General features: G+C 43.1%; 1 protein-coding gene across 3 annotated transcripts in view; it reads right to left on the minus strand.

Moving 5' to 3' along the window:
• Positions 1 to 23,500, minus strand: part of PUDP (pseudouridine 5'-phosphatase) — a 495,490-nt gene that overhangs the window by 65,943 nt on the left and 406,047 nt on the right. For all 3 annotated transcript variants that reach the window (XR_012493489.2, XR_012493490.2, XR_012493488.2), the window contains one exon: positions 4,594 to 4,703. The gene's annotated coding sequence lies outside the window, so the exon portion shown is untranslated. The remainder of the gene's footprint in view (positions 1 to 4,593; positions 4,704 to 23,500) is intronic.

Here is a 23,500-nt window from a genome sequence, read left to right on the forward strand (position 1 = left end):
CTCACAACAACAACAAAACAATCCAATTAAACAATGGGCAGAGGACCTGACTAGACATCTCCAAAAGGATATACAGATAGCCAATAGATATATGAAAAAATACTCAACATCACTAATCATCAGAGAAATGCAAATCAAAACCACAATGAGATATCACCTCAGTCCAGTCAGAATGGCTATCATCAACAAGACAAATAGTAACAAGTGTTGGAGAGGCTGTGGAGAAAAAGGAACCCTCATACACTGTTGGTGGGAATGCAGACTGGTGCAGCCGTTATGGAAGGCAGTGTGGAGGTTCCTCAAAAATTACAAATAGAATTACCATATGACCCAGCAATCCCTCTCCTGGGTATCTACCCAAAATATCTGAAAACATTTATCCATAAAGACGTGTGCTCCAATGTTCATTGCAGCTTTGTTTACGGTGGACAAGACATGGAAACAACCAAAATGTCCTTCAATAGATGAATGAATAAAGAAGTTGTGGTATATGTACACAATGGAATACTATTCGGCGGTAAGAAAAGATGATATAGGAACATTTGTGACACCATGGATGGATCTTGAGAGTGTAATGCTGAGCGAAATAAGTCAGACAGAAAAAGCAGAGAACCATATGCTTTCACTGATATGTGGTATATAAACCAAAAACACAAAAGAACAAGACATACAAATGACAAACAAAAACTCATAGACACAGACAATAGTTTAGTGGTTACCAGAGGGTAAGGGGGGCGGGGGGTGGGGGGTGGGAGATGAGGGTAAGGGGGATCAAATATATGGTGATGGAAGGAGAACTGACTCTGGGTGGTGAACACACAATGGGATTTATAGATGATGTAATACAGAATTGTACACCTGAAACCTATGCAATTTTATAACCAATGTCACCCCAACAAATTTAATAAAAATTACACAAAAACCCTGCCCATCTTCCTTTCCGTTCATCCTGCCTTTGCTTTTCCTGCTCACCTTGTTGACTACATGATGCCAGCAACCTCTCAAGTAACTTCAGTGACTGGAGACTCTCCCATATTTCTGTCTATTGGCAATGACTCGTATGAGTTTAATTTTATTTAAGTGTGTTATTTACATCTCAGTTCATAGTAAGGCTCTGAGCCTTACTATGCTCTTCCATGGTTCGATTATAGATCTAACTTGCAGGATTTCTAGCGTTTCTTCTAGTTTTGTACTTTTCTATTTGTACAGACTCATGTTGACTATTCCCCAACGAGCAAACTCTACTTCCATGAGTCTGATTTAAGCAAGGTCTCTCAAAACACATCCTCTAACTCTCAGTGCCTTTGCTCATTTTAGCCTTTTCTCCTGTGGAATGACTTCTCTTCCTCCTTACTTTGGGGTAAATCTTAATCATTCGGCAAGTCCCACCTTGTTCATGAGGCTTTTTCACTAATCAAGGTAGTTCTGATCCTAATAAAACCCCAAAGTATGTATGGTAATTGCTTTGAAGTAACAAGTAAATACACTCAGATTTTTATTGTTCACTGTTTTAGGGGCTTTTGTGCTGCTTCCTTGATTAGTTTTAACTGCAACAAAGATTTTAGAAAATGACCCACAATGGCTGGCACAATGTTCAGCAGACTTTCTAGAACAGCCACATTAGGAACGCTTTGAGGATGGTCTATTTTAAGTAACCATAATCGAATGTTCATTTAATCATCTTTTTTTCCAAGAACGGAGAGCACGGCATCATTCTTTCAATTATCGTACTTAGGACACTGCCTGCTAGGACTGGAGAAAACTGAGTTTATGGCAGACCCAGCACCTGACACGCAGAATGGAGGGGGAAAGCACTCTCCATGCTCCAAGGTCTCTCTATCTGTACTTTCCTCTAAGACCGTGAGCTCATCCCGTAGCTGCACCATGTTTTGTTGTTTTTTTTTTTGGAGGGGGGAAGGGGAACAGGACTTTATTGGGGAACAGTGTGTACTTCCAGGAATTTTTCCAAGTCAAGTTGTTGTCCTTTCAATCTTAGTTGTGGAGGGTGCAGCTCAGCTCCAGGTCCAGTTGCCGTTGTTAGTTGCAGGGGGCGCAGCCCACCATCCCTTGCGGGAGTCAAGGAATTGAACTGGCAACCTTGTGGTTGAGAGCCCACTGGCCCATGTGGGAATCGAACCGGCAGCCTTTGGAGTTAGGAGCACGCAGCTCTAACCACCTGAGCCACCGGGCCGGCCCTGCACCATGTTTTATTTATCTTGGTTTCTCAGCATCATCTGTAGCTTTAGTCAGAGGTTGACGAATATCCCATGGAGCGTATGACTGAGGTGTCTCCAGCTAGGACTCGTGACACACAACCAGAATCCATCCTGATGTCACGCTTTCTGCCCCTTTGAACACCTTCAGTGAGGGCAGTATCTCCTCTTCACTGGTTTTGGTGACACAATCCCCTTTTGAGTCAGTAGTTTAAATATTCAGTTACAGACAAAAATCAACCAAAAAAGAAAACTACCAAGAAACTTGACTTGAATTCAAAACGTCTCTTTTCCCCCTGGACCTTGCTGAAGACTAAAGGATAGGGCCAAGTGAACTACAGGGGGGTGATGGTATTTCTATTTTGTGTCCTTTCTCCTCTTCTGATTCTTGATGCATTTCTTTGTTTTGTGCTGGGTCTACAGGGAGGGAGGAGAAATAAGGTGGTCGGATGTCTTTACTTGTCAGGTACCGTTATATAGATTTTTTTGCTCTCCGGAATTAGCTGATTTTAAGGCTCACAGTTTTTCTTGTGGATGTTCAAGGTCTGACAATTAAGTTCATAAATTTGTTGCAACGATGTTGCTAAACTTTTTTTATATCAGAGGGATTATTGATTATGCATTTGTACCAACTGGAGAAACAGGTAACTAAGTTTACTATTTGGAAGTACTGAAAAGGCTGCGTGAAAAAGTTAGACGACCTGAACTTTTCTCCAATTCATGGCCCTTGCATCACGACAATGCACCAGTTCACACGGCACTGTCTGTGAGGGAGTTTTTAGCCAGGAAACAAATAACTGGATTGGAACACCCTCCCTACTCACCTGATCTGGCCCCCAGTGACTTCCTTCTTTACCCAAAGATAAAGGAAATATGGAAAGGAAGACATTTGGATGACATTCAGGACAGCTCTGGGTAATACGACAGCTCTGATGGCCATTCCAGAAAAAGAGTTCCAGAATTGCTTTGAAGGGTGGACTAGGTGCTGGCGTTGGTGCACAGCTTCCCAAGGGGAGTCCTTAGAAGGTGACCGTAGTGATATTCAGCAGTGAGGCATGTAGCACTTTTTCTAGGATGAGTTCGCAAACTTGTTAAACCTTGTATTTGTGGGTTCTTGGCTACCTCCCTTTCCTGCTGACAAAGGCAGTGTGTGTCTCTCGTTCAGATGGAAACTCTGCCATCTCCTCAGCTTCTGCTCCTGGAGGTAAGGGGCAGGGAGGGAGGCTGAGTAGAGGCTGCCATCTTAGGCACCGACTTCTTTAAAATGGTCTCAAGCCAACATGGATGTGGCGGGGGGGCTCATAACAGAACCCCCAGGGGGATACTCATGGCTTTGCCTGAGGTTGGAAGGAAGTGAGAAGAACTCCTAGGCACTGTCTGCATTGGAGCATCACCAGCAGAGAGACAGGCACACCCAAACTTAGGGAACACACCTCCAGCATCAAGAAAGACACTACAGAGGAGATTGAAGGGGGTGCTGTGAAAATAATAGCATCAATGATCGATGTCACTTCTTATACCTGTTACAGCACATATAAAACATAAAAACATGTATCGATAGAAATCAGAATTATAGGAGAATAAATAATATTGTCTATACATGAATTAAAAGAGGCGCCACATCTGACTTCCCATTCAAAACTAAAGTCCATTGACTCGTTAGGGGAAGCAAAGATTGCTGGAACATGACGCTGGATTTTTTTGTTCGCTTCGATGGGTTTTAATAAAGTGATGTGAAAAGGTGGAGTGGTCAACATTTACCACACTGTCCTCACACTTAATGGAACTGCAGCTGTAAGGACATTTTTGTGCTGTGTCCTCAACACAATCCGATGCTATAACATTGAAGCTAAACTTGACCGACGTTTGGTACTAGCCAAGGAAATGTCCAAATAAGCAGAGTACACACGTTCCTGGTGTTTTAGAAATCTAGAAGATGGGTGAATTACCTGCTCAATTTATCCTCATTAAGTTAATTGTTCAGACCGCATTGGATGAGAGTTTGGGTCGTAACTACAGTGGGATTTTTTTCCTTTCTGATAAGAATTACTATTTCCCTTTGTCTGATATGGAAAGACTGTGAATCCACATACTGTAAAGATCACGAAATAAGAATAGTCCACATCCTGTATTGCAAGTTATGGATTCTAGCAGAGATAAATTTGAAGAGTATGAGGAGCAAATAAGCCAACTGCTACGGAGAACCAGAAAATGAAGAGAAGGTAAGCAATCTATATTCCTTCAGGAAGGTAGATATACATAACTACTATCGTTCCCTCGTTCTCCTCCTTAAAAACGCCAAGAAAACAATGCATGATCTGACTTGTAGTACAAGAAGTTATTAAATGTATGCCATTTCTCAGAATGTCTTTGGTCTTACCGTTGCAGACTTTTACAGCAGACACCATCATCCTTCACAGCAAGACAGCCTCGGCAGCAACAGCATGCAGAAATATCACCGATTCTGTGGGGTTGCATGCATCGGGGCCCCTAGGAGAGCACAGAGGGAGAAAACAGTTAGTTAGGAGGGGTCGTTGATGGGCGAGCTTGCAATCCCAGTGGGATGTGCGGTAAGCAGACATGGTAACCAAAGGCTCCATGAAGTCAGGGGGCATGGCCACTGTTTGCAGTGGGTGCGACTCCACAGAGTCGCTTTCATTGGAGCAAACGTTGGATGCAAAAGACATCGCTAAATAACAATCCTTGAAATCGACACTTAGTAAACATGAGCGAACAGGAAACAGAGTCTCATGTCCTGAGTGAAATACAAAAATGATTAATTTATCTAATGTTATAGGTATAATAAGGATTTCTGTAGGGTTGGGAAACATTTCAGTGGTGTCCAGAACAGAACCAATTTCAGGAAAGGGGAGTAAAACAGGCCCATCTTTTTCATGGTAGATCTAAAAATTAAATTTCTCACCAGAAGGCAATTTTCTTGAAACCGCTCAACATGGACTTACATACATGTCTGGAACACTTGTTCTAAACGTTAAGAGATGCAAATTCCTAACCATATAATAATATTTTATATATTTTTCATATATCATTTTTATGTGAAGTATTTAAAATATGCCCATTGTTCTCACACAGGTATATCAACAACTAACGATCACGGTAATGACAGCTAACTTTATACAGTGTCTATTAGGTGTGAGGCACAAACACTTTACACTCAAAACAATGACTCACTTAATTCTCAAATGCTCTGTTAGTAAGTAGTTTTCATTGCTATTCTGCATAAGCAGAAACTGAGGCACCGTTTCTCTACCTGAGACCATATATCTGATAAAGGATAAAATATAAATCCAGTTTTCTTACCCATTAGGCCATAACATACCTATACACAAATTACTAGTAATAACAATGCTCATTTCCTAACTGAATACAAAGAATAAATAAATGGAAAGCAACATGCAATAATATATATGTATTTTCACCACACGACACAGTGAAGTGGTCCAAAGCTTCAGGGGGTGAATTGCTTGTGCCAGTGAGTGGCTTGAATACTCAGCACCAGTGTTGGAATTTTTCTGACATTTTTAACAACTCTTGGTAAATTTCCAAACAAATGAATCACAAATTTCCCTCTAATTGCTTGGCAGCTCTGTTCCTGGAAAATTCGGGGTCTATTAAAACTGTGCGTAAACAAAACAAAACTCCTTGAGTTTAGATATAAAATGGAGTTTGGGTCTAGATTCAGATAATTATTGAGAGTTTTGACGTATAAATGGGTACCTCAGGGAACTTTTCAAAGTTGTGTGGGAAATGGTATAACTCTTTTTTAGTTGCTTGTTTGTTTTATTCTGTTTTGTTTCCATCTTGTGTACACTACTGATGATTTTATCCTTCCTGGCTCCTGCCCACTAAATGACAGTCATGACACTAACATATTATAATAACAGTAACGTAATAACAATGAAATCCCATAATCATCATGGAAGGGTTAGTATTCTGAGGAATCTATAGATAGATAGGATTCGGGGTATCCTTAAACTCTGAAATTCTGGGCAAAATGTTGAGAACAGGTGCGTTCTCCTGGAGAAAGCTGCTAGTAACATTCAACAAATCCTCAAATCAGGATTATCATCCATTCCCCCCAAATGTAAGCACTGTTGATCTTGGGTATTCCATGACCTTCTAGATAATTCGAGATCTTTTTTTTTTCCTGATCTTTTTTTGTTTTTTTTTTAAATTTTGTAACCACTCTTTTTGGCTTTTATGGGACTCTTCTTTCACAGCCAAAACTTACATGGTTTCTCCTGCAGCCTCAGCATTTTTTCAATGTAGCATTCATCAGAGATTATTATTATTTTTTTAAATTTTTAGTTAACTATGCTGTTGCTCATAGTGGCACTAAAACAAGCCAAGACAGGTTGAGTAGAGAGCCAATCAGAAGTTCCAGAACCTGCTGTGATAATGTCTGGTGGTATATGTAATGAGAGCTGGTCTTAAGAGTTGTGGCTTAAATGTGTGGTTACATGTGACACACGAGCAGCATAATTTCTCTCCCCAACCGTTTCCAGGTACAAAGTAAGGACCACCACCCTTCCCGGGCAGTATGTAGGGTGCTCACTGACAATGCAAATTGTGTTGGGGCAGAAGAAACTGGTACCGCTGATTCTTTCTGGTCTCGGATGGTAGTGGCCAGTTGTACCAGCCATTTGATGAAGCAGTCAGTTGAGTCATAGCTGGTGCCACTACCCAAATATATATGATGGCGTCAGGGCAAGGGTCAGTGTAGCAATAGGACATTATTGGTTAGGTGTATGGTAAATGTGTACTGAAGAAAAAAACGCTTAGTCCTGCCTCAGTGCATATAAATAGTTGTTTGACTATCTTATCGTAGTAGAGTTATTTTAATGTTGTAGTATAAATCTACAATTATTTATGTTTGCATTAGAGGAAACATGGGATTTGCGACCAACCCTTTTGGCAAGATTGAGCTGAGAGAGAGAGAGAGAGAGAGAGAGAGAGAGAGAGAGAGAGAGAGAGAGAGAATGCTTAATCAAACACTAAGAGTTCAGCTTCCATTTCTTGAGAAAGCTGAAGAGGAAATGCAACCTGCCTTGAAAAGTCTGTCAACTTTTGTAGTTCAGCACAAATGCTGTTGCGATATTCACAAGTCATGGTGAAAAGCAGAAGATGCAAATCTGGAGAAGTAACATGCTTTATTTCAAAAATCAGTAGCATTTTATTTCAAAAATTAGTAGCAAGCCCATGACCACAGACAATAATTTAACACATGGAGTCGCAGGAAATGATCTTGCATGCCATTTTGGGAAGCACGACCTTTCAGTTAGAACAGGGGTGTCCAAACTTTTTTCAACGTTTTTTACCAAGGGCCATAAGTGGTAAAATACACAAACAGCCGGGCCACTCATTCAAGGTGAAGTATGTATTGCCTCACTTGGTTTATTTAAGTAAACTAAATATATTTTTGGAATTTGCTACGGGCCAATAAAAAATGGATTGCGGACCACAGTTGGCCCTACGGGCCAATAAAAAATGGATTGCGGGCCGCAGTTTGGACACCCCTGATTTAGAGCAATGCCTATTTGAAATTATTCTTTTTAAGTCCACATTTTCTTGTGTAGGTATTAGCAATGAAGGCTGTTGGGATGTTAGCTCTTTCAGTAGAAAAACGTCAACTTCCAAACCAATGAATGACATCTGTTTTACATTTGCATCATCAAATGACTGGAATAGAATATCTATAACTTATAAAATGGCTCATTTTTCTCCTACCAATTCATGGAATAAAAGTAGACCTTTTGAAAGACTTACTTTGAGTGTTTCTTTCCACATGGAAGATGAAATTATTTGTTTTGTAGTCTTGATATGAATACAGACTTGAATGAAGCACACCTCTTGGGCAAAATTATGTTCTTAGTAAGTTGAGAAACCAGTGGGGCCGGCATGTACTTGGGACTAAATGGGGTCCAGAAATCATTTATAATCACAATAGCTGTTTGATCAAAATGTCTTCAAATCAAAGCAATTGCTGCCCACAGTTACAATGTATGTATTAGAGGAACAATTATCAGAGTGCTTTTCAAAACTTTGGGGTTCCCGAGAGCCTACAAGGATGCTCAACACAGGAGATGAAGACAATTTTGGAAACATAATGCTGGGTGCCTTTTTCTCACAATTGACATTTGTACTTAAGGTGCAAAATCACAGTGACACAAACTACTGGTGCCTCAGAACAAGAGAAAGCGGTGGCATTAACGTAGACCACTAGTCATTGTGTCATTCGGTGTCACACATTCTCAGGGACACAGGTGGGAAAAGGCAGCTTCACTCAAGAATGACTTTCACGACACAACGAAACCTTGTATGACGTCTCAACCGCTCAGTAGAAGCCTTGCTGACAAGCTGCGTGATGAAATGCAGAATGCGCGTGAAGCATTTCTGCAGACAGAGGTACAGTGGCTATTTGTACAAAAGCCCATGTGCAGTTGCTTGAGTGGGAAACTGACGTAGCTGCTGTTTTCCTGGAAAGACAAATGCACTTGAAAGAATGGCGGCGGCAATTCAAAAAATGAACAAAGTGAGCCTTTCACTTCAAAGAAAACTCTAACTTTCGTCTGCTACGGAGAGCTTCCTGGACCTAATATCTTTTCAGGTGGGATTGATGACGTTATCAGCAAATGTGGTTTTGGTGAATCAAGCGGCTATAAACATCCGCGTGGACGTACATTTTCAACCTCCCTGGACGAACATCAAAGAGAAGGATTACCAGGTCGCATGGAAAGCATGTGTTTAATTCTGTAAGGAACTGACAAACTGGCTTCCAAAGTGGCCATACACTTGTGCGTTCTCACCAGCAGGCATGAGAGTTCCTTTTGCCCCACAACCTCGCCAGCTTCTGGTGGTGGAAGTTGTCTGTTCAAGTAGTTGTGGAACGGCCATTTCATCTTCAGAGTTTACAAACAGCACGCCATGCATGCAGTCCAGGTTGTGTAGCTGCATTTGGTGGGAGAACCAGGGTACGATGTATTGTTAGTAATAGACTGAGTTGTACGTCCTCAAAATTCATGTGTTGAAGCCCTGACCCCCAGGACCTCACAATGAGGCTGTACTTGGAGATGGGTCTGTAAAGAGGGGACTAAGGTGACATGAGGTCACTAGGGTGGGCCCTGATCCAATAGGGCTGTGTCCTTATAAGAAGAGGAGATGAGGACACAGACACACACAGAGAGACGGCTGTGTGAGGACACGGGGAGCAGACGGCCGTCCACACACCCAGGAGAGAGGCCTCAGGGGGACCAGCCCTGGGACACCTGGGTCTCAAACTCCAGCCTCCAGGGATGTGCTAAAATAAAGTTCTGCTTGTTTGGTTTTGTCTTTTTTTTATTATGTGTACAAAACAATGTAATAGTTAGACATTTATCATTTATATCCCTCACACAGTGATAACCCCCTTCCCCTAATCTACTACCCCTCTGACATCGCATACAGCCAATACATTTCCACTGTCTTTATTCCTTGTGCTGTAGTCCACTTCTTGTGAATACATATATAATTGTAGTTGACATTCATTATTATTCAGCTTCAGGTGTACAGTGCAGTGATCAGGCATCTATAGCATCCCTGAAGTGAATAAAGTTCTGTTTTTAAGCTACCAAATCAGTGGTACTTTGTTTGTTATGGCAACTCAAGCAGACTAATATACCATCTTATCCAGAACCAGAATGCAAGAAACATTGTTTTTCATGATGAGTGTGGCTGTATATGGAGAAATACATTTTAACGGAACTAACGTATAACTCCAGCAACTCCAGAACTAACATTTTACATGGTTAGTCAGTCATTTATATAGACTGCTCAACCCGTTTTCCTTGACAGTCCCCTTGCATGAGGCTTTTCTGTAATGGCATTAATCACTGATTAAAACTGTAAAGTGTTGCTTTAATGTTTAATAATATTAACAAAGTATTTAATCCCTTCTTGAAAATTAAATCCATATTTCTTTTTTTTATGACTCTCTGACAGCTACTGAGGCAGCTCCCCAGTTGCTGGGCTAATGGGGTTCCTGAGTGAGCACAGCTGTGAAACTATAATGAACAAATCCCAGCCAATGTCCTCTGACGACTGGTAATGCACAGAATGTTGAGAGAAAAGTCGCAGGAACGGCCGAAAACGTGGTCCGTGCTGATGGCGGGTTGTTGAAATGGTGTCCCCTTCTTTGATGATGGACGAAGGCAGAAAGGAATGAAATTTCAGAGTTGTAATCTTTCGCATGGTTCTCATGCAGGAAAACTGTGAACAGGGAGATCAAAGTTGCCACAGGGAGCGTTTCCCACGTGAAATCATCATTCGGGTCCATCTCCAGCGTATCTCAAGGAAACCGGGTCATGAATGCATCGAGCCGTGGTTTCGTCAACTCGTTTGAAAAGAAGAATTCTATGTACCCTGCCTATTTTCTAGTGTCGGACTATAATAAAGAAGTAGGCATGAAAGTGTAAGCTCATTATAAAACATCCAGTTATAAAGTTGAATGACTGCCGCGTGGTAATTATTATTGAATGGTGCCTTTTTGAGAATGGAAACTGAGTTAGTTTAAATTCTGCCTTACCCTTTACGTATGGGATTCAATATTATTGTACATTTTTCATTCATTGTCATGGTGTTAGAATTAGTGATCCTTACAACTTAATATGCAGGCAGACTTCCAAACTCATCCAAACACATGCATTTAGGATACCCATAAACTGACAGGTATTTACTAAAATAATGACTTCTAATTATGAATATGAAATGGATTAAAAGACATGAGGTATTTACCCAGCAATTGACCAGATTAGCAACAAAATATAGGACTTTGTGGATATTACTCCCATGATTTATTGCAAGGATACACAAATCTGTGCTTTTAGAATTTTAAACTATATACTTTGCACTTGATTTATAAAACCTGCTAATAAATCCAGTTCAAGTTCTCATTGAGAAATCATTATTCTAAACGACAGCTCTAGCTAAGTAGGACAATTTATAAGGCAGAGAAATGTGTGTACGAAACGAACCACAGATTTTGAAGTCATACCAATAAATCTTGTTTTAAAAAAGAAAACCTCTTATTTACAAAGCCTTACCTTACACTTGGCATATGAGTGAAAGATTTAGAAACTGTGACCTTAAATCTGTACAATTACGGCCAGTGTACTAAGCCATTACCTAATCAGAATTTAACACGTTAAAGTTTCTGAGTCGCCCCTCTTAAAAGTCACAGCATGACGAGGAATATTATCTTAAATGAATGCTTGAAGAGATTTCTTCTTGCGGGAGTTAATAGGTGTGATGGATGCTTTGTTGGTACCCTGCCCAAGACCTCTCCCTGGGCCCAATCCACGTATCTTTCCATTGTCAAATTGGTGCTACTGACAGTTTACAGCCGTCTCCTCTCCAGAGCATTGCCCTTGGATCACAAGCAGCTGCCATGCCTGGAAAGCCACCCCCAGGACTATGGTATGAGACCAAGCTTAGATTTCCCCAGAGGCTGGTTCTTTCCCATGTCTTCCCTTTCCTTATAGCCCACTCCCACATTTTCCTTGATGCTTTTTTTCCCCTGTCAATGAATCAGTTGCACCCAAATCCTCGTGTCAGGTTTTGCTTCTAAGTAACCCAACCAAAGGCTCTCCCTCTTTCTAACAATTCCTCACACACATATAGCCATTCTACTCCCTTTGGGTTGCCAACTTCCCATTTAAGACAAGCAGAGTCTCCTTTAAAATCACAACGAATTCATTTCTTTTAGCGTGACACTGCTTCGTCAGTCTCAAGGTCTGAACGCATCCACCGTAGGGTCTCGTGTTTCCATTTTGTATTCACACCTACAAAAATCAGAGGTGACTTTGTATGTGCAATGGTTATCTTAGAAAGGACATTGTTTCATTTGTTTTCAGTAACTGATGTTTCATTTGTTTTCAGTAACTGAAGTGATGGCTTGGTAACTTGAGCTGGATGTATCGGTGTCTAAAAAATGGCAGAGACGCCTCCACCTAAAGAAGAGGCTGCAGTGGGTTACCGTCTTTCTGAATTCCAGACCCCTGTTCCCCAACGCAACTTGGAACCATCGTTGAGAAATGCATTAAGAGTACAGGGCGTTCTGAAATGAGCACAACAGCCCTTTGAGAGCTCGCGAAACGTTTTCCATTACTTGCAGATGACGACGAACGTAGTAATGGATGATGATGGCAATAATGACACTTAGAATATTCCACATGTAAGGAACGTTCCAGACAGGAGCTACTTAAGCAAGAGTCCAAGGCTATTTAGTGACTCTCTTTGGGGATTAACTTAGATGCACCCAAACTTTTCCTTTGCAGCACTGTGTCCCTAACAAGACAAGCACAATCTACGGAGCATCCTTCATCTCCTTTTCATGGCCCGGCGGTGCACATGCAACACGGCAGATTTCTGTGGATATTCATATCCTCTTAAGGTACCATCATGCACTTGGGGAAAAGTGGAAACCAATGGCAACTTCCAAGAGGGCATGCTCATTGGGAAATGACCTCCAGACTGCCTGGAATCCAATCCGTGCACCGACTGGCCACGTCTTGCTTGTCTGGAGGCCTTAGGCAATCTGCTTCTCTGAGCATCAGGACCCTGTAAAATAATAAGACCTTCTAGCTCATGGCTGTTGTGAAGATTACGTTGTGAAGTTAATAAAATGTAGTGTATTTAGAAAGCTACCTTACATAAGACACTCCAAACAATGGTGTGTTCAATATTATTAGTTAATATATTAACGAGAATTGTAATTAGCATATTAATTAATAATCTATTCATTGATCTATGCTACTATGAAACATCCTTTTATATCATATACATAATTGTGTGCATATATAGAGAAGTATCTATGGAGCAGAGCTGGCCAGAAAGACTGAGTACATCTTCTCTCTACTGAGGCTTCCAGAAGGTTCCAAAAGGGGTTGCATTGGTTCAAACTCCCTCCCATAGTGCAAGGGGATCCCTTTTTGCTTCGTGTCTACTCATTACTTGATCCTGTCAGACTCAATGTTTTGCCCATTTAAGAGAGTTTCCTAGATGTTTGAACTCCAATTTTCCCGTCCATGATTAAAAGGCAACTCCTCATGTGTTTTTGGACATTCAGCGTTTTGTTTTTTGTTCTAAGTGCTATCTGTTTTCTTGCCTATTTTGTGTGGGTTTTCCCCCTTTTTATTGATTAGTGTGAATTTGTGCGTGTACTCTTATACAGTCTTAAATTCTCCATTTACATATATAAATGGATATGTGTGAATGTATTATAATATAATCCATTCTTATATTCTTGGTGTTAACTATAAACATTTGGGGTCAAATGTGTTCCAAAGAGTCTTCACACATTGTTGGCTTTTTGTGGATGGTATCTTTCATTTTTAGAAATATTCATCATCTGTGCATTCAAACTAATTTTTACATTATTTTAAAATAATTGCTCTTTTTTATGTCTTTCATCCGAGCTGGGTTGTGCTTTAAAAACTACCTAACCCAGTGTTTTTCAAGTTATGTTCTGATGATACCCCTCAACCCAACCCAGGGTCCTACTAAGCTCACCAGGAGTGCAGAGGGGAGGCCGTGAATGACAGTCATGCTTTCTGGTTGTTCTATGGATGCTCAATTTCCATTTTTTCAAAAAATTGTAATTTAATGGACTGCAGTTTCAGCTACAATTTCATCTGAAGATTTCTGGTCCACCCAAGGGCCTGATTTCACGTTATGCAGAAAAGCCACATACCTCATCGGAGGTTACTGAACTGCTGAACGAGCTGTAATTGAAATCAGGTGACATGGTTGATTGCCCATCAGTCCCTTTCACACTTAAGTGGGAGTCCTCCCTGCCTCATGTAGGCAAAGCAAACCCGTTATTCCTGCAGGTAAAGAACCACGGGATGCATTACCTTCGCAGATAATACTTTCCTGGTATTTCGAGTGTGACACTCATTACTGTTCCTTTAAAATCGATAATCAGCTAAAAAGCTATGAAACTAGAAGAGGTAAAAAACACGTGGGAAAGAATGTTTCTTCACGATGTTGGAAAGCGGTAGCTGTTTCCTATTTGTCTTAAACAGCGTGCCGAAGAAAGCTTTTCCTATTACATAATGACAAAAACAGGACAACCATTTAAGAAGATAGCCGATATTAAAAGCATGTTACATTGTTGGTCTGGATTGAGCATATTTGGCTATTATCGAAAACAATTGCCCATAAACACTAAGAAGTCACTATTATCACGTTGTACAGATGTCAGGGTGTGTTTCCAATGGACTTTTAAATCATTTTTATTCGTTATTATCCTGTGCCCTACTTTTTTTTAATTGGAAGACATTCTCTCTCAGTACTAAGTTTCTAATTAAATCCCCAGACTAAACTATGAAACCTGCCCCCATCTTTTTATAGGAAGTGGACACCATTTGAAAGAGGGAATACATGCATTTTAATTATGTTGTTCACCTTTGTACAAGTAGGAGCACATCATTGGCTCTTAGAAAAATAAATTCTACCCAAGCTTGTTGTAAAGGTTCCGAAACCGGGGTTATTTTATTCTATAATTGTATGTCTTATGAAACAAGCTTTAAAAATACTCCCTCTGCTAACCCTGAGGACATTATCCTAGAGTGTATGTAATAAGACATTCACAAAAGGACACATTTGGATGACTGCACGTATATGAGGCACCTACAGGACTTAAATTCAGAGACAGAAAGTAGATGGCGGTTGCCCAGGGGCTGGGGGAGGTGGGTCGGGAGTTAGTGTTTCATGGAGACAGAGTTTTAGTTTCTCAGGATGAGTGGTTCCGTAGACCGATGGTGGTGATGGCTTACAACTCTGTGAATGGACTTCACACCACTGAACTGTGCACTTAAAAATGGTACACATGGCAAATTTTATGTGATGTGTATTTTACAACAATGAATAAAAAACTGTGACCCCCCCCCCCTTTAATTTAAAACTAATCCATGCATCTTCATAGTACAAAGATAGTCTATGCAAGGGAGAGTGGAGGTATTTCAAGAAGCACAGACCACCGAGTATGAATCAAGCAGTTCGTGAGCTAATTTCTAAAACTAAGGGTTAGACAAAGGGCGTTATAGAGCTGTTTATAGCTGGCTGACATCTTAGAACTCTCCCAGTTCAATTTCAAACTCCTGTGTGGGGGGGAGTAGAGGAAAACAGAGGTTAATAACCACGAGATGATCACTGGGCAGTGAGGAAGCTAGAAAGCTGGACTTCCGAACTCGGGGTTAGAACTCCCCTCTCCAACGTTATCTAGAAACTAGTCATGCATCTTCCACCATGATTTTTACTGATTTCCTGTCTTCTGGTACGTTGTCGAGAAGACACTGGACATCACATCCATTGTTTTCTCCAGAACGTCAATTATGACGTTAAGCAGGGCAAGTGTTCCCCTGACCTACTTTTTCTATCTTTGGCACTTAATACTTAATTAGACCATACCCACTGTCTCACCCATAAAGATTATTTCTGCAAGATGAGTTGGCATTTGCATTGTTTGGGCTTCCAAAAAAAATGGATAAGACATGTCTACAATGGAAACTGCATTTGTTTGGAAGATGTTGAAACAGGCTACCCAGCAGAGGACCACAGATGCAACAAGATAGTCCAAAGCGTGTACTGGAAACCCAGTCACACGTCTTTTATCCTAGAAAATCCTTCTGAGAATTAAGTGGTGTTGTGCGTCACCTATTGTTTTTCTCTAAATCCTGTCTTGTTGAGAGCAATGTCAATAAAACAGTGCATACAGCTGTTTGGCTATCCTTCATGGGCCAGCTGTTCCCACACATCATGGCCCTTTTATGAACATCTCAGACAAAAGATGGTTCTGTCCTCATTGGATTAAATCAAGCTCCCGGCATTCCCACAACTCCCAATGGGACTAGCACTTCAGATGAGAGTTGGGAGGCAGAAACTCGGTGAAATCAAACAGGTGATGGCCGTGAAATTATTTCATCGGCTTTGACATGTAAATAACAGTGATTGTGATGGCCGATGGTATTATTAATATGCAAACCACTACTATGAAGATGATTTGGACCAGTTTTGATCCTTTAGGACAGAAGATACTTCTATCAGGTGTCTGTGTTATTTTCGTGTTTTTTGTTGTTGTTGGTTTTGTTTTGTTTTTTTACTGGCTAGTGAATGAAGAACGGGCTGGACATTTCCAAATGGTTACATTTGAAAGAGTTATAGACACATCCACGTAATCTCTTCAACTTGCTTCTTGGTCCATAAAGCCCCAAGTTCTAAATATTTACTATCTCGTCCTTTAAGAAGTGGGCAGAAGGCCACCTTACAACTTTGAGTTTATAAATAATACATTTAATTCAAAATGGGCCTCACAGGATTTTCTAAAGACCCTTGAGGATTGGGGTGGATACTGCTCCCAGATCAAAGACGGTTTTAAAACGAGTCTGAGCATTTACAGTACGGCCGATGGCACTGAGTGATTTTAAAAGAAATCCCTAGGTGTGTGAATGTGCATTTCTATCGCCTAGAGTCTATGAAAAGCATTCTGTCACTTAAAGAATCTCACTTTTGTTCTGTTCTGGGGATAATTTCCCTCTTACATAATTACAAGTAAAGCAGTTTAGTTACACAGGAGTTAGTTTTCTGACTAAGAAGCAATTATAAGTCACTCTCCCACTGCTAGGTAACACAGCTCTCATTAAGGGACCCACCTAAGCACTTCTGAAAAAGGGTGGTGGGGACAATTTGTAATTAGACTCAGGAGCACTGGAGGTTCCCGAGAACTTAAAAGCAGGGCCATGCTTGGTAGAGAAACTTCCCTACACCTCAGGGCAGCCAATTTTCAACTACTCACTTGTGTCTGCTGACACACGCCTTGCCCTCTACACTTTCACCCCAGAACAAGCACATGTGCAGACACCAAAGGATCTAAGCGAGGGACCTGTTTCTACACGTTCGGCAATTTGCATGGGCAGCTTCTGTATAACACATCTGGCCAGTTGGGCATGAAACCTGCGTGGACATGGCCATTCTTTGTGCTTCTCATTTTTATGGAACTGTTCTTTTATTAACTGAATAGCGTGTGGATCTGAGTGGCTAATTGTTACTATAGCGACGGTGTGTCCAGGGGACGCTGTGTCTCAGCTCTGCGTTGTAAACACACACACACACGATTTTAAGCTTCACGGGGACCCTATGATATGCTGAGTGTGGTATCCTAGCGAGGATAAGGCATCAGCAAGAGAAAATTCTGGTTTTGTCTCTTACCATCTGTGTTCCTCTAGCTTTCCCATCTGTAAAGGAGAGAACTAGGAACACGTGGCCGTGGTAGTAAAAATATCACCAGGTTTAAGGTTGGATGAGTGTCATGAGAATGAAATACAATGATATCCAGGAAAGCTTTGAAGGTGGGGTAACAGGAAGTGAACAGGGGTCTGAAGACATACACAGAGGGTGTGCTGGGGGGTGTGGTCTCAGTTTCCCTTGGAAGGTACAGTTGAAACCCAGCCAGGCAGGGACCAGAGACTGTGACGGTAAATTTGCTGTGTCACCCTGACGGGACCCAGGACGCCCACACAGCTGACTACGTCTCATTTCTGGGTGCGTCTCCGTTTGCGGATGAGACCAGCAATTGAACTGGGAGACGGAGTAAAGCAGAGGGCCCTGCCCAATGTGGGGAGGGGGCCTCACCCAATCTGTTGAGGGTCTGAGTAGAACATAAAGGTGGAGGGTAAATGGGATCAAATATATGGTGATGGAAGGAGAACTGACTCCGGGAGGTGAACACACAATGGGATTTATAGATGATGTAATACAGAATCGTACACCTGAAATCTATGTAACTTTACTAACCACTGTCACCCCAATAAACTTAAATTTACAAAAATAATGCTTGGGAAAAATAAAAAAGGCGTACGGAGGTTGAATTTCTACCACCGTCAGGGCTCCCGGTTCCGTGGCCTTCGGATGGGGACTGGATTCTATACCATTAGCTTCTCCTGCTTGCGTCTTCCAACTCGACTCACTACAGGAGGCTTAACACAGACACGTTTCTCTGCCTTGCATTTGAAGATGATGCCTGCCGTTCCATTTCCCATTACTCCTTTGACTAAGGAGTCCTTGACATCTGCATACAGGAAGTTTGGTTTAGCATTTCAGCCCTTCTGAATGGGTTCCCAGTGTAATATCCATGGTAACGTCCGCTGCACACCCGACTTGTCACCCACTCACTGTCCTTTCCCCAAAGGTGCCCCAGGCTTATCACCTCCATCTCTGTCCTTGCACATGTCACCCCTGCATCTCCTACTCTACTTTTTCTCACTCCAGTGAGGAAAGTCAAGCCTCTGCCTTCACACAGAGGAAGGGCTCCCATCCTCGAATGACAGCTGCCCCCTTGTCCCCACCCCCCCAGCAGGAGAGGTCTGCCGTCAGTCTGCAGAAAGGCTGTTATAAAGAATAACTCAGGGATTTTTATCTGCAACACGCAATACAGGACTGGAACGTTTACACCCATCGTCCTTGAGTCTCTGTGTGTGTGCATCTCATCCCCGTATCCTCACGTGAATTCCTGTGGGTTTCACTTTCTCAATGCCCCTCCCCCATTTCTGCAGCACCTTCCGAAACAAGAGTTCCACAGCTATGTTTGTCGACTGGAGTAATGGCCTGAAATCACTCCCTGGTTGTAAATCACTCTGACCCCATCGTCTTCTGGAAGGTCATTCGGGAATCATAACCAGTCAGCGGAACCCATGGATTTCACCCCTGGTGGAAATATTTCTCTAAATGGCATCTTTTGTGAGTTGGTGTGGCTAGCTCCCTAAGGCAGGGCCACCCAATCTCAGGGCACGAGGGGCAGAGAGTGCGCTGCAAATGATGATTTGGTTTCAGCGGCATGCTTTTCAATAAAGCCTGTGCTCTCAGGTCTTGGTACTTGTCCTCCAAGGTCTGGGGGATCTCTACCCTGGATGGGATCGTGATTTCCATTTTAGGGCAGGGAGAATTGAAGCAAGAGCTATGGGACTACCTGAGTGGGTGGTCGGTCAGCACTTTCAATGTGTGCCTGGTGGTCAGAGCAACACAAGTGGGTCCTTCTGTCTCTTTCTACACTGCTTTTGGACCTGTGTCTGCATCCTTCGGAGTGTCGCCCTACACCTGCGTCCTTGTTGACATCTATGACCTTGTCCATTAGGCTTGAACCTTCGAAGTGGATCAATGCTGCGCTTGTCACATAGCCCCCTCACCGCGCTCAACAACTGACCTACACGAGGTGCTCCACTCAGGATAGCAGTGATGGAAATGTTATGACTTTGCTTTTTAACATGTTGACCTTTTCGCTCTGAGTCTCACCGTCTTGCAGTGGGCGACTCGGAGGAATACGGACTTCATTCTACTTCCTGTTCCCACGTGAAAAATAATCCAATCACATCACCTGCTCTGCGGTGCTGGGTCAGCTGTCCCCATTCGTTCTGGGAACGATGACGTCAACAGCCTTCCTTTTTGTCTTCTCTGCCTCTTTCTTTCCAGGATCCCACCAGGATTCACAGATTACATTTGGTCATCTCGCTTCAGAATGTTTTATTCGATGATGTTCCCATGTTCTTCCTGTGACTGGTATTGCTCTCTTTTTAATAACATTAATTATTTTGGAAAGAGATCACACACATGTATGAGGCGCTACACATGGCGGTGTGTATCATGATTTTACTTACACCCGCAGTCCTAATTCCGGTAGCCTCTGCTTACTCATTAAACAGTATGCAACGTGGGCAACGTTACACTCTATATTTATCTACCTGTTGTATCTTTAACCATTCCAGTTTTTAATGATGGGTGATTGGCCGTTTTAGATAATGGTGGAAGTGAGAAAGGAGGACGTAATGGTTTGTAATAGAACGATTACAGTATTTGCTTTCAAGCCCCCACTTCCTACCCCACACATATTCTGGGTATAGCAGTTACTCCTTAAGATTTCCTGTACATTCCATCTTCCAAAGAAATGCCCACTGAAAAAGGGTGCCTGAGCAGACACATTAAAAAAATACATATTTTAATATCTCACCAGATACCCAGAGATTGGGTCTAAATGAACATAAAGTCAGTTGTTTTTCTCTCTGTCCTTTGGAAACCTCCATCATTCTGTAACTGGGAAGCTACTGTCAGTAATAACGAAAGGAACCTTCTTTTGGGTGTCATACTTTGCTTTGCTTCAATCTCCCCTTTATTCAATTAATGTTCAAGAAATGACGCAGTGGTGGAAAATAGCTACCTACGATACACAGTGTGCAGTGTTTGTTAAAAATTAAGCAAATACTTATGCCTCCTACCCATGGTGACCTTTTCTTATCTTATCTTTTTCTTGGCACCAGTTCACAAAACAGGCTCTCTCCACTTAATTGCTCCAGGCTTTCTGGAAAGATTGCCTGGCACAGACCAAACCTCACCAGAGCACAGGCTGTAAGAAATCATGGGACAACGTGGTCTCGTGAATTTTGTGCAGAGCTGTTGCAGTGAGAGGCTGTGTGCAAAGGGGGTTTCCTGACACTTCAGAGTAAGTTGTTCAGGGAAACTGTCTGCTCACCTGACATTTAAGAAATGATCGCGTGGAGATATCGATCTGGGAACTGGTGTTGATGAGAGGCAGTTATTGAGCTAGCAGGCCCGTATTGGTTTCATAGTTGTCTTGCTATAAAAAATAAAATAAAATAAAATAAGCAACCTGCAAATAACTAACTTTATCTGACATGCGAATAATCCAGGTATAAAAGACTGCAGAAGCAGGATTCAGATTGGTCACTTTCATCCTGCGGTCCCTGGGTGTTTCTGGAGGCATGCTGATTTTCCTAGGAGCAGGCTGCGTGGAGGGCTGCTCCTTCCCTCTCCTGCAGGACTGGGGTACAGCAGGTGTGCAACCACGTAGAACGTATGAAAAAGGACGCCACAGGTCTGCAGCTGCATGCTATTCACCGGCACCCCCCGCCCTCCCAGAGTCTCTAAAAATAACAGCTTTCTTTAGGTTTCTGTGATGTCCACAGACTATGTCCTCTGGGTTTCCTACAAATAACAGTCTCAGTAGACTAGACGAAGTGCTTTCGGGGACAAGAAGTAGTATTAGGTTGGTGCAAAAGCAATTGTGGTTTTTGCATTTTTTTTTAACCTTTTAAACAGCAATTACTTTTTTTTTTTCAAATGTACCATTTTAACCATTTTTTTTTTTTTAAAGATTTTATTGGGGAAGGGGAACAGGACTTTATTGGGGAACAGTGTGCACTTCCAGGACTTTTCTCCAAGTCAAGTTGTTGTCCTTTCAATCTTAGTTGTGGAGGGTTCCATTCAGCTTCAAGTTGTTGTCCTTTCAGTCTTAGTTGTGGAGGGCGCAGCTCAGCTCCAGGTCCAGTTGCCGTTTTCTAGTTTCAGGGGGCATAGCCCATCATCCCTTGCGGTAGTCCGAACCGGCAACCCTGTGGTTGAGAGGACGCATTCCAACCAACTGAGCCTTCCGGGAGCTCAGCGGCAGCTCAGCTCAAGGTGCCGTGTTCAATTTTAGTTGCAGGGGGCGCTGCCCACCATCCCTTGCGGGAGTCGAGGAATTGACTTGGCAACCTTGTGGTTGAGAGCCCGCGCTCCAACCAACAACTGAGCCATCCGGGAGGCAGCTCAGCTCAAGGTGCTGTGTTCAATCTTAGTTGCAGGGGGCAGAGCCCACCATCCCTTGCGGGTGTCGAGGGATTGAACTGGCAACCTTGTGGTTGAGAGCCCACTGGCCCATGTGGGAATCCAACCAGCAGCCTTTGGAGTTAGGAGCATGGAGCTCTAACCGCCTGAGCCACCGGGCTGGCCCTAAACTGCAATTACTTTTGCACCAACCTTATTAGGTTTTGTCCAGGGCCATTTGCACTGTTCAAATACAAGCAGAGTTTCAAGTGTGGCGACTCCAGCTTCGCTGGGTGGCGCTACTATTGATCTCAAGGCCCAATCCCATCGGCCAATGGTTTCCTCTGCTCACGTGTGGCTGCCGTTCCCATGGAAACCGTGTGGCTGTCCGCACGTCACAATGGGGTGCCGTGCCCGCTCTGGGGTCCTTGTCCTGTTGGCAGGAGAGGAATTGTCTGGTGACAGTGTCCAGTTTTCAGCTCTCTCCGCGAAGTCCAATTGCTCGTACGCGCAAACGGGAACTTGTTCACCCAAGGCTGATATTCCAGGTGTCCCATGGAATGTGAGAGGCCTTCCAAGGAATTAGGGGGGAGGGGACACCTCTGGGGGAGGGAGCCCCAAGACGAAATGAGAGGTGTGAATGCTGTCCATCTCACTGCAGCCCGTTAAGGGCTCAGGGATTCAAGGGGTGACAGAAGCAAGGTCAGTCAGCGGTGACTGAGGGGCCAGACGTGTGCATCCAGCTTTGGGGTTGGGGAAGTGGGGAGGGTCCCCGACTCAGCCTTTACCAAAATCTAAGAAGCATCCCTGGCACCCAGAGGACGGAGGGCGTCACCCCCAATCATCTTCTTCGGAGGGGAGGTCTGCGGACCTCACAGCTCATTATCTCGGAAAGAGACAGGAATTGCTCATCCGAAATGGTAAACCAAAACCCTTTAAACCACATTCATTGATTCTATTGGGCTGGTGCACAAGTAATTGCTATTTAAAAGGTTAAAAAAATAATTGCAAAAACCGCAATTACTTGTGCACCAGCCTAACACTACGCAAATGACCGCAGGTTCAGAAACGTTTTCCTGCAGGCCGAGCACAGAGCAAACACTCGGCGCCTAATCCTTGCTCACAGCGTCGGTGCGGCTCACGGGGAGCTCGGTAAACCCGGTGTGTCCTCCATTCATGAGCTGACACAGTGGGACATCCTTGGGGGCTGTGTGGCCGGGACTTCACACACCGCGTGTGGCGAAGTCATTCGCTGCCTGGCGTGGGAAGGATGCTGAATACCTTCGTTTATGCGGGAGGGGGGCGCGAAGCTGCGCAGGCCTCCCTATTAAATGAAGCAGGATGATGTCTCCTACCTCCTTGCTTTTCCGGGGAAGGAATGCCCCCTCCCCCCGAGCCCCTGAATCCTTGGAAGGGCCTGTTTTTGCAGAATGCCCTCACATGAATCACTGTACCTCACCCGGCTCATTCCTGGCTTCCCTTCAACCCAGGATGGCCTGGTGGGGGGAGGGGAGCTGCTCTGTCTTAGGCACCTCGGTGTCAGCAAGAGAGGCTGGGTCTCTGGGGGCCCTGCGTGGTTACAGCATTCCCGAGCTGCCGTGTCATGGGGCTGACACTGTGTCACGGTGAAAACTTTCCAC

This window comes from Rhinolophus sinicus, chromosome 18 (genome assembly GCF_057876585.1).
Source record: "Rhinolophus sinicus isolate RSI-liver-muscle chromosome 18, RSI-T2T, whole genome shotgun sequence".
Taxonomy (NCBI): Eukaryota; Metazoa; Chordata; class Mammalia; order Chiroptera; family Rhinolophidae; genus Rhinolophus; species Rhinolophus sinicus.